The 12006-nt window shown below is 40.0% G+C and overlaps 1 long non-coding RNA gene across 1 annotated transcript; it reads right to left on the bottom strand.

Annotated features, from left to right (window-relative positions):
- Nucleotides 1-10936: 10936 nt before the first annotated feature.
- On the bottom strand, nucleotides 10937-11909 carry LOC146478263 (uncharacterized). The gene is made up of 2 exons (XR_014865073.1): nucleotides 11620-11909; nucleotides 10937-11312 (listed from the first exon to the last, which is right to left on the bottom strand). It is a non-coding gene; the product is annotated as an uncharacterized LOC146478263 (long non-coding RNA).
- Between the last annotated feature and the right edge of the window lie 97 nt (nucleotides 11910-12006).

Below are 12006 nucleotides of genomic sequence, written 5' to 3'. Positions count from 1 at the left end.
TGGGAAAAATGTGTTCTACTTTTTCTCACCTTACATTTTCGTCGAGCAACGAGTGCGCAAGTCACTGTTGAGCTGCCGAGCTAGCTACCTAGCTATTTAATACGGCGATTCAGGTAGCTATAGTTCAGTTACGCGTTATCGAACTAAACATATCCGTCTTTAATTAAGGTCTTCCAGTGCCAGACGTTCCAACCTAATATGAGATTTAAAAGCGAAAAAGCCCTAGAGCAAAAAAATAGATAACAAGTATGGTGTCTAATTATCGACACTGGTTGTGTGAAAGGTTGTGAAACTATTCTTATCACAAATGCATTTTGGTCAAATTGTTGTTCACTTTCCCGCTCATGATAAATGAATCATCGAGCATACAGGGTATGAGAATTGATCTTTTACCGAGGTTTAAAAAAAAAAGAAAAAAATGTTAATTATTTGCCCTCGGTAAAGGATCAATCTTTGTCCTGAGAAGACTTCACGCTGCCACGTTATTTTTGTCAACCGAAGTCGCATGGAGTAAAGTGGCGGGTCTAAAGTGAACATGAAATTTAATTTACTTATTTACTCATATTTCCTTGAATACAAAAACTATAAACAGTTTTCATCGCTTTCTTTACCCTCACTTCTTCCAAATCAACAATCAGACGATCAAATCCTCGAATTGTTGTTAATATTTAGCAAGAGTACGCAGCATCAAAAAAGCTGCTGCTCTTATAAAATTGGCGCGAAAACATGACGCGCTCTTCGGTTAATATATTTCCCACGTAAATCGTATTTCGCATAATTATGCGATTCCGCACAACATGCCACATGCCATTCCGCAAACTCATTCCGCCTTTTACCCTCACCAGGTTAGGTGGACTTATGGATAAATTTACTAAAGTTTACTCTTCAAGTGTTTTGGTATAGGAGAAATGAGATCCACTCTCCATCACCCCCTCAGATCCTAGTTTTTCTGGTAAATTTGACCCAAATTTGACAGCCAGCAAAAACTGTAAAATTTAGCGAAGAGAGTTCGTGTTTTGTACCTGATATAAATGGTCATAGGACTTCTTGTAAAAGGCCAGAGATATGCGAAATAAGCAAAAGTCACTCTACAACATTTAGTTTTGGAATACCTATATTTCGCATCTGCGAATGAGCAAGAAATTAGCCATTTTCGAACTCACGCAGAACACACAAATAAATCTTCAGCAACAATTGGATGCTAAAACCAAACACTCTTACCTTCCCTCTATCACAATCGCCAATAATCTTTTTGGGCCATTCAATCAGCAAGATGCTTCACCACCTCCATTACTCCTACCACTCGTTGTCATGTACAGCACGACACGGCGCAAGCAATGTGCCGATTAAGCCGCTCTTGGATTCCACCTTGGATTTCTCCACGGTTAAATATATGCAGTTGACTAAAGAGGTCCCAAAAAAATCAGAACCCCTCTGTGGCAAATTTAACAGAAGGAAAATTTGAAAAGAAATACGAACTAAACAGAACGACGCCATCTTGAGTTGGATTGCTCTCAAGTACGGTGGCCCATACCTGCCACGGCAAAACTTTCTTTTCCACGGCAAAACTTACTTTTCCACGGCAAAACTTACTTTTCCACGGCAAAACTTCATAAAGGGACTGGGACGGGATCTGTTTATAAACAGAATCAAGATGGCGACGGCTTATGGTGACAACGAAAACGGGGTTGAAGATAATACGGAAGAGGTTCTCATAAAATACTATTTTTATCGTGGTTATCAATACAAAGACATCTTAGACTTACTGGCAACCCACAACAACATTGAAATAAGTGAACGGACTTTACACAGACGACTACGGATGTATGGACTGTCCAGGAGAAACCCCGAATATGATGTTGAGACCATAATTCTCGAAATTGAAGGTATGTTAGATGGTCCTGATTGTATTGCGGGTTACAGGCATGTATGGCATAGCCTCCAGTTAAAGGGATATCAAGTTCCAAGACAAGTGGTTGAGCTCTTACTTCGGGAATTGGATCCAGACGGCTGCCAAATGAGAAAAAGACATAAATTGAAAAGACGTCAGTATCATAACCCAGGTCCAAATGCCGTCTGGCACGCCGATGGATATGACAAACTTAAACCCTATGGTTTTCCGGTTCATGGTTGTATTGACGGCTGGAGTAGAAAATTGTTATGGCTGGTAGTTACTCGATCAAATAACTATCCCGACAACATTGGATCTTACTTTTTGGATGCAGTTAAGACTTGTGGTGGGTGGCCATGTGAACTAGTCACTGATTTGGGTACGGAGAACAAGATCATGGCTTCCATGCAAGCTTTTTTTCGTGACGATGAAAATGCCCACAAATACGTTGCCTCTCCAAGAAACCAAAGGATCGAGGGCTATTGGTCACAGTACCGAAGAAACAGATCAAGTTGGTGGATAAATCTATTTAAGGATCTCGTTGAAGCAGGGGATCTTAACACAGGTGATTCTTTGCAGAAGGATTGTCTTTGGTTCTGCTTTGCAGAACTGTTGCAGGAAGACTTAGACGCCGTAAAAGAACATTGGAATACACATCGAATAAGGAAATCTGGAAATGACACTACTCCTGGAGTTCCAGATGTGCTGTATTATTTGCCGGAAGGAAGAGGTGGGAAGCCCGATTTGCTACTCTCTGTGCCTGACGATAAAATTAGTTATGTCGAAAACCACCTAATCGAGAAGGAAGAAGCTAATGAACACTTTGAATACTTCGAAAATGCCATGGATTCTCTTGACCTTAACAAGCCTACACACTGGAGAGAAGCCTTGGAACTGGACCACAAACTTGTGTCAGTATCATTATCAGGTGCATGATCAGTTATCAAGAATACTGATAAGTTCTATGATTGCTAAATTACTCATGATCATTGTTGTGTAACATTGCTTTTCATAAAAATTCAAAAACTTGAGTTGTACTTTATTTGACTGTCTACAATGTAGCTTACACAAAGCCACACTTTTGCACCTGGAAGCCTGGTTTGTGTAACAATTGGCAATAAAGAATACTCTGACACTGTTACTTGTTTACCAACTTTAATAATTTTAATAATTTAATAATAATGATAATAATAATAATAATTTTAATAATTTTTCTCTAAGCAGAACTGAAGATGTTGAAAAATTATAATAGAACTTGAACAGTCACATTTACAATCATCTTGACTTTGCTACATTGATGCATACCACAAAACAAGTGTCTCTTACCCCTTTTGAAACACAACATTGAAATTAATATTTTGGAGATTGGGGGTCAGTTACTTTGTTCTTGTGATGGTCTAGCACTAAAGAAGTCCCAGAATTAGCAAGGGCACGATGAAGTTAGTAGGATTGGCAATTTAAAGTTCATTGAGGTTGCATATTTAATAACTGAAACATTACAATTTGTATAGATAAAAGGTTTGTGGAGGGCAAGTATTGTTGTCCATAAAGTATTTCGTAATCAAAATATCCAGCCTTTTTTACTTGCTCACTTCATTCTTCTATTTCTGATCAAACTTTGTTGTTGCCCATAACATTGGTGTGCAGTAGGTCAAGTGTGACCAACCAGCTGCAAAGGGACTACATGTACAAAAGAACAGCAACCTAACGGTAATAGTATTATAGCAACAAATGCCCCTTATCACTTTTTCCACATAAAAAAAAAACAAAACAAATATAACTCAGTAGTCATTAATCTATGGATGAAACACAACAGGCTTACAACGTACAACAAAAGTAACTCGTTATATGGAGTGTACAAAACTAAATCTTGAGACCTGAAATCCTTTTTCCATCCAAAACACTGATCTGCTTTCAAATGTATCCACAATAAGTTTCAATTCAATATTTTTGCATTTCTAGGTTTGAGCTGACAAGTGTCAATAGACACGAACACAAACATCATGGCATCAGAACTATACCGAATGACACGAAAGGTCATTCAGGAATGGTCATTCCTTTTGGAGCTCAGTATTATTAACTGTTCATAAGAAAATGATCTATTCCTACTAGTATGATCCCAGTGACACTATCAACAGTTAAGGTTTGGCAAAAGCCTGGCCTTTACAAAATGCAAGGACGAAGAGCTCTTTGAACTCATCTGAAGAGCTCATGTGCGCTACAGGAATAGTAATCTCTTTGCCACATGCGCCTACAGTTGGAAAACATATTCTGTGCTTAGGGTTGTACTTAAGGCAGTCATGGTTAAAGTACACAGTCACCTTAAACATTTGGTTATCAATTGGTTTGTGTTTCTGTCCAGTTAACCATCCCATGACTCCTGCCACTGTTAAATCTGGATTTTCAAATGTTTCTGCTCCATCTGGAGTTTGACAGTCAAGGTTGGCATCTTTATAATTCCAGGCAACTGCTGCTGAGTGACCTATGATGCTCCCATCTTCAAACACATTTAGGCAGTCTTGGAAGTGATCCATTACATCTTCTTCAATTCGTCTTCTCGTAGAACCTGATGGTGAGTACTGAGGGTCCATTAGGGAGAACAGGTAATTGGCATCAGGTGTCAAATGCTCCTTAAAATTTCCACTGACAAACAGTGGCTGGCACACGGATGGGTACTTAAGTATCAACTCTGCCAATCCATAGGTAGCCATTCCTTTAAGGAATTCTCTCATGTACAAGGGACGGCGATTTACTAGGCTCACTTTCAGAGATCTTAGAATTTCATCGATGTGATCATCATCCACTACTCCAGTGTATCCATGTTCAAAAATCATCTCAGTGAAGTTATTGCAATTTTCACTGACATCGTTCAGAAGTTGCTGTTCTTTTGTTGTCAGATCTGATTCTTCAATGCTTATCATGTCACTGCTTTTTGACATTGATTCATACACACACTGTTCAAGGAAACATGGAGGAGGAGGTCCTCCTTGGGCCAACGAAACTGCTACAATCTCACCACAGGTGCGGAAGGTGCCATTTTGAACATAATATGTAGAGTCTGTGGGACTTCCATCTAGGAACATCTCCCTTCCCATGTCAGAAATAACTTCTGCTAAGAATTCTTGTGACATAGCACCTGTATCAATACCAGCCTCACCATTGAAATGCACTTTCAATACACTTGTGGGTGGAGATTTTCTGGCCTGCCTTTGCCACAATGCAATTGTTCTTGAAAAGGGTGCACAGCGTCGTGAAACAAGAAAAAATTCTTGCATGCGATCAACTTTTTCTGACAAGATTTTTACAATTTGGCTTGGATCTGTCACAACAGTGGTAGAACAGTTAGTGATTTCCTGTAAACGCTCACTGGTGTTTTCCCATTGTTGGAGCATCTCTGCTAACTGGGAATCTTCTAAAATCTGCTGTTCTGCCGATTGAATGTTTGAACATGAATGATCCGATTCTTGACCACTAGTACTTGGTGAATCGCAGCTTAAGGGTGGAGTGCCATTCTTGTCAACAGAGCTTCTTGAAGGAGTAAAGACTGATGCTGACTTAAAGTCATTTGCTGAAGAAATTTCTGGCACATTGATCGGCTTGGAAAAGCTCAGTTCTGAGTTGGTGGGGTCGTTGTCTTCAGACATTTCAAAGTCAGCTGTTGTGCATAGGTACATTGTTATCCTCTTATAATCTTTACCAAGTTCAGTCTTGTATTTTTCAAGTTCAAAATCTTCTTCTTGTCCTGGTAAATAGACAGCATGGCTACCATCTTCAAACAACAACATATAGTCTTCCTCAGGATCAAACTTCCTGTCAAATGCAGCCCACTTTTCCATTCCTTTACTTAGTATCCTTGCATAACCAGCAGACTTCGTCACTTGAATAGGCAAACGCTTCCCCCAAATTGGTTTCAAGTCATTTCCACAATTTCTCATTTGTCCAATGTTTATTGTCACAAGTTCATCAGGATTAACCTTAACTTTCTTTTTTGGGCGAAATTTTGAACCGGATTGCTGCTGTTTCTTCTTACAAGCCATGTAATCCTCAAATGACTTCGTTTTTGGCTTTTCTTGAAGTAGTACAGGCTTTCCAAACGACGTTTTGGGACTATTAGGGCCTGCTTCTTGACAAGGCAAAGGACACTGAGATGGCAAACCACATTTCCAGCAGAACTTTACACCACTTCTTTGTTTTGCACAACAAGAAGTACAAAACCTACAGAGCAGGAAAAATATATATCGAGTGACATAGTGTCCAAACAGCTTAAATTCAGGTGCAGAAAGAGCAAATAAGTGTCTAAATTCCACTCTAGTAAAGGCAAGTGTACAACAATTTAATATGCCCTTAGATATCTAAGAACTCAGAAACTTCTCTCTAGTATTCCAAGCAAATTGAACCTTGCTCTAAGCAGTCGATTGTAAAATACTAATTGTTGACAGATAAACAATACCTATTAATTTATAACAGGTCTCAACCCAAAGACAACCAGGGTGAAAAGGCAGCTGATTTTTACATTGCACACGCCCCCAGCTATGAAAACTGTTTGTAAAGATAATGTTTTTTGAGAAAGTTAATGAGAAACTTATAAAGCTTTAAGCTTGTATGAGACTAAAGCTTAACTCAGGCTTACGTACGTTACAGACTCCAACAAGGGTCCAACAAGTCAAGCTTAGTTGTTGATTTTAGCAATAAATACGAGTTGAAGTTAATGAAATGTAGTGTTATTTAACAGTTTTACTAGTTGATCTCACAAATTTAATTTTTTGGCAGTTCAATTTCTCCATACAAAGACTTATGCTTCGCAATATACCCTGTGCATTCCGTGACAGGACAGACAAAATTTGAAGTTTTGTACTCGCGCAATCCCCGCGAAAACCACAACAAGATAGGCCTACAAACCGAATTAAACAGTCTAAAAGGTAGAAATAGGGTCTAAACTTTAGAAAACCCGTCCACTGAAAAATGACTCATCACATACTGCTACGTTTTCATATACTTACACGAAATCTTCTTGCTGATCCGCCATGTTAGAGAGGGTTGTCCAATATAGACAAACTGATACGGTCTGAAAAAACGGCCTTACGATCCGTACGGTTTGTACAGACCGTAAAGACACTTTTCGGTCCGTAAATTGCATCTCATTAAGGACACTTAGAATATTTCCACGTCTTATGTGAGTGAGGGGCTTGTAAAGTTTGACGATCCGTACGGTCTGTACAGATCGTAAAGGCGCTTTTCGGTCCGTATACGGTCCGTAAATTGCATCTCATTAAGGACAGTTAGAATATTTCCACGTCTTATCTGAGAGAGGGGCTTGTAAAGTTTGACGATCCGTACGGTCTGTACAGATCGTAAAGGCACTTTTCGGTCCGTATACGGTCCGTAAATTGCATCTTATTAAGGACACTTAGAATATTTTCGCTTCTTATCTGAGAGAGGGGCTTGTAAAGTTTGACGATCCGTACGGTCTGTACAGATCGTAAAGGCCCTTTTCGGTCCGTATATGGTCCGTAAATTGCATCTCATTAAGGACAATTAGAATATTTTCGCTTCTTATCTGAGAGAGGGGCTTGTAATGTTTGACGATCCGTACGGTCTGTACAGATCGTAAAGGCGCGTTTTGGTCCGTATACGGTCCGTAAATTGCATCTCATTAAGGACACTTAAAATATTTCCACGTCTTATCTCAGAGAGGGGCTTGTAAAGTTTGACGATCCGTACGGTCTGTACAGATCGTAAAGGCACTTTTCGGCCCGTATACGGTCCGTAAATTGCATCTCATTAAGGACACTTAGAATATTTTCGCTTCTTATCTGAGAGAGGGGCTTGTAAAGTTTGACGATCCGTACGGTCTGTACGGATCGTAAAGGCACTTTTCGGTCCGTATACGGTCCGTAAATTGCATCTCATTAAGGACACTTAGAATATTTTCGCTTCTTATCTGAGAGAGGGGCTTGTAAAGTTTGACGATCCGTACGGTCTGTACAGATCGTAAAGGCACTTTTCGGTCCGTATACGGTCCGTAAATTGCATCTCATTAAGGACAAATAGAATATTTTCGCTTCTTATCTGAGAGAGGGGCTTGTAAAGTTTGACGATCCGTACGGTCTGTACAGATCGTAAAGGCCCTTTTCGGTCCGTATATGGTCCGTAAATTGCGTCTCATTAAGGACAATTAGAATATTTTCGCTTCTTTTCTGAGAGAGGGGCTTGTAATGTTTGACGATCCGTACGGTCTGTACAGATCGTAAAGGCGCTTTTTGGTCCGTGTACGGTCCGTAAATTGCATCTCATTAAGGACACTTAAAATATTTCCACGTCTTATCTCAGAGAGGGGCTTGTAAAGTTTGACGATCCGTACGGTCTGTACAGATCGTAAAGGCACTTTTCGGTCCGTATACGGTCCGTAAATTGCATCTCATTAAGGACACTTAGAATATTTTCGCTTCTTATCTGAGAGAGGGGCTTGTAAAGTTTGACGATCCGTACGGTCTGTACGGATCGTAAAGGCACTTTTCGGTCCGTATACGGTCCGTAAATTGCATCTCATTAAGGACACTTAGAATATTTTCGCTTCTTATCTGAGAGAGGGGCTTGTAAAGTTTGACGATCCGTACGGTCTGTACAGATCGTAAAGGCCCTTTTCGATCCGTATACGGTCCGTAAATTGCATCTCATTAAGGACAATTAGAATATTTTCGCTTCTTATCTGAGAGAGGGGCTTGTAAAGTTTGACGATCCGTACGGTCTGTACAGATCGTAAAGGCACTTTTCGGTCCGTATACGGTCCGTAAATTGCATCTCATTAAGGACACTTAGAATATTTCCACGTCTTATCTCAGAGAGGGGCTTGTAAAGTTTGTCGATCCGTACGGTCTGTACAGATCGTAAAGGCACTTTTCGGTCCGTATACGGTCCGTAAATTGCATCTCATTAAGGACACTTAGAATATTTTCGCTTCTTATCTTAGAGAGGGGCTTGTAAAGTTTGACGATCCGTACGGTCTGTACAGATCGTAAAGGCACTTTTCGGTCCGTATACGGTCCGTAAATTGCATCTCATTAAAGACACTTAGAATATTTTCGCTTCTTATCTGAGAGAGGGGCTTGTAAAGTTTGACGATCCGTACGGTCTGTACAGATCGTAAAGGCACTTTTCGGTCCGTATACGGTCCGTAAATTGCATCTCATTAAGGACACTTAGAATATTTTCGCTTCTTATCTGAGAGAGGGGCTTGTAAAGTTTGTCGATCCGTACGGTCTGTACGGATCGTAAAGGCACTTTTCGGTCCGTATACGGTCCGTAAATTGCATCTTATTAAGGACACTTAGAATATTTTCGCTTCTTATCTGAGAGAGGGGCTTGTAAAGTTTGACGATCCGTACGGTCTGTACAGATCGTAAAGGCCCTTTTCGGTCCGTATATGGTCCGTAAATTGCGTCTCATTAAGGACAATTAGAATATTTTCGCTTCTTTTCTGAGAGAGGGGCTTGTAATGTTTGACGATCCGTACGGTCTGTACAGATCGTAAAGGCGCTTTTTGGTCCGTATACGGTCCGTAAATTGCATCTCATTAAGGACACTTAAAATATTTCCACGTCTTATCTCAGAGAGGGGCTTGTAAAGTTTGACGATCCGTACGGTCTGTACAGATCGTAAAGGCCCTTTTCGATCCGTATACGGTCCGTAAATTGCATCTCATTAAGGACAATTAGAATATTTTCGCTTCTTATCTGAGAGAGGGGCTTGTAAAGTTTGACGATCCGTACGGTCTGTACAGATCGTAAAGGCACTTTTCGGTCCGTATACGGTCCGTAAATTGCATCTCATTAAGGACACTTAGAATATTTCCACGTCTTATCTCAGAGAGGGGCTTGTAAAGTTTGTCGATCCGTACGGTCTGTACAGATCGTAAAGGCACTTTTCGGTCCGTATACGGTCCGTAAATTGCATCTCATTAAGGACACTTAGAATATTTTCGCTTCTTATCTTAGAGAGGGGCTTGTAAAGTTTGACGATCCGTACGGTCTGTTCAGATCGTAAAGGCCCTTTTCGGTCCGTATACGGTCCGTAAATTGCATCTCATTAAGGACACTTAGAATATTTTCGCTTCTTATCTGAGAGAGGGGATTGTAAAGTTTGACGATCCGTACGGTCTGTACAGATCGTAAAGGCACTTTTCGGTCCGTATACATTCCTCGGCTGTTTGATACTTCGCGAGAGGCTTATTCAGTTTAGCATGATCGGTTGGAATGTTAAAATAATTAAAGGCCCGCGACAAAGTAGTTGAAGAAGCCATACCTGTGGGGAGCACAATGGCCATCCACGTGATGATTGGCTCAGTCCAGAAGTCATTCAAAGAAAGACTGGCGTGTCCCAAGGAAAAGGATATCAGCATGAGAAAACCAAGTAGGACAGTCGTTTCCCGCTGCTTCATGGCTTTTCCAAAGAGCTTACATATCTGTCGAAATAACACCCATGTCATGTTACAAAAATTCAAAAGCCAGGCAATGACAACCAAGCACAAGCCAAGCTAAAGTTATAACATAATGCCCGCTATCACCGATTTACTGTTTACCTCAGAAACAACTAAAGATATTGCTTCAACAACACAGCTTTCCAACGTCCAAAAAAAAAAAATTAAAGTTCAGAACATACCTCGCGGAGCTTTTCTGGTAACAGGGACCAGTCCAAATCGTACTTGTAACAAGTCTGTAGGTCCATATCAAGCGGGTTTAGTCGATTTGCCATTTTGGAAGATTGAAGTTGTCTTCTGTTGTTCCGCGTTTGGTCACAAGTGAAAACTGAAGCCCTCCCTGTTTCCGACGCAGGGAGAGATCGAACTTGACCAATAGAAAGGTGAGATGACATTAGAAAGCATTTTAAGACATAGGAGGTGTTTGATGTCAACTATAACAACTTTTTATTGACAACGCGAGTCCATTGTTTATTAAACTAGTGATACCTGCCGGTAGAGTGCCAACGAGTAAGAACTGTCACAGTTGCTTTGCGAACGAAAATTAAGAAGTAAGCAGACTACAAAACATTTTTCAAACTGAATCATTGTTTAATAAAGCATTGCAAAACTCTCATGCTATTCTTTGTTGTTTAGAATGTCTATAAGATCTAAACTTGTGAGGTAGATTAGAGGTGAAACATCTGCGGCCCTTGCATTACCTGTTTGAGTTTATACAAAAACCAAAATAAACAACTTTAATGTGTACAAGATTAGCTATCAACCTGGGAATAACAGAATTTTACAATAAATATGAGCTTTTCAAATCCAATTTATTGAATTAATGAGCCGCAAGTATGGTATTTAAAAGAAAATAGAAGAATGGCACAAAGCTAAGTTACAATTGACTTGAAATATTTCTCCTGCATTCAAACAGCTCCAATGTGCATCTCCCTCAAACAGAACCTAAAAATCAACAAAAAAACCCACTCAATTTGACTAGAAAACAATGAAATCTAAAATATTTTGTAGATCCCTATAATTAGGGATTTTGTTTTGGTCCGCACTGTATCAGTTTGGAATGATATCTTCGTTGTGCATATTATGTTACCGACCACATGAATTCACATAACGACACTGACCTACTATTGTCCGTTTTAGCTTGCAATTTGAATATTATCATGATTAAAGACCGAAAGGTTACTTTAAGAAAATTGCTCCCTCTTCAGAAAACAAAACACACTACAAACAGTTAAGATTTGAATTCTCTTACCTCCTCGATTGACAGAGCCGTCGGAACTTTCGCCGTCCACCAACGGAGCAACAAATCTGCTATTAGAGCTTAACATTTCCACAGTGTCGCGCAGGATCGAAAAATAAGATCGTGCGAAGGAAAAATTCGATTGCTCCTAAACGTGAAAACTTCTGCAAAGTTTCCTAGCGCTTAAAAAGATCTTTGCTATTTTTATACACCATCCTTATACAATAAGACGTATAAACACTGCTATTCTCGAAGACAACTAAATTCGCCACTCCGGCGGCCACATTGTTTACAAAATTTAAGTTCGCGCGTGTGTAAGAAGAATCTGGGTACTAGCGCTCATCGATCGTGATACTCCTGATGTGATTGGTTTAGATAAAAAATACCGCGACGCCATTG

This window comes from Pavona decussata, unplaced genomic scaffold, assembly GCF_977016875.1.
Source record: "Pavona decussata unplaced genomic scaffold, jaPavDecu1.1 SCAFFOLD_64, whole genome shotgun sequence".
NCBI classification, from domain to species: Eukaryota; Metazoa; Cnidaria; class Anthozoa; order Scleractinia; family Agariciidae; genus Pavona; species Pavona decussata.
The sequence above is the reverse complement of the archived record's forward strand: the minus strand, read 5'-3'. Positions and strand labels throughout refer to the sequence as shown.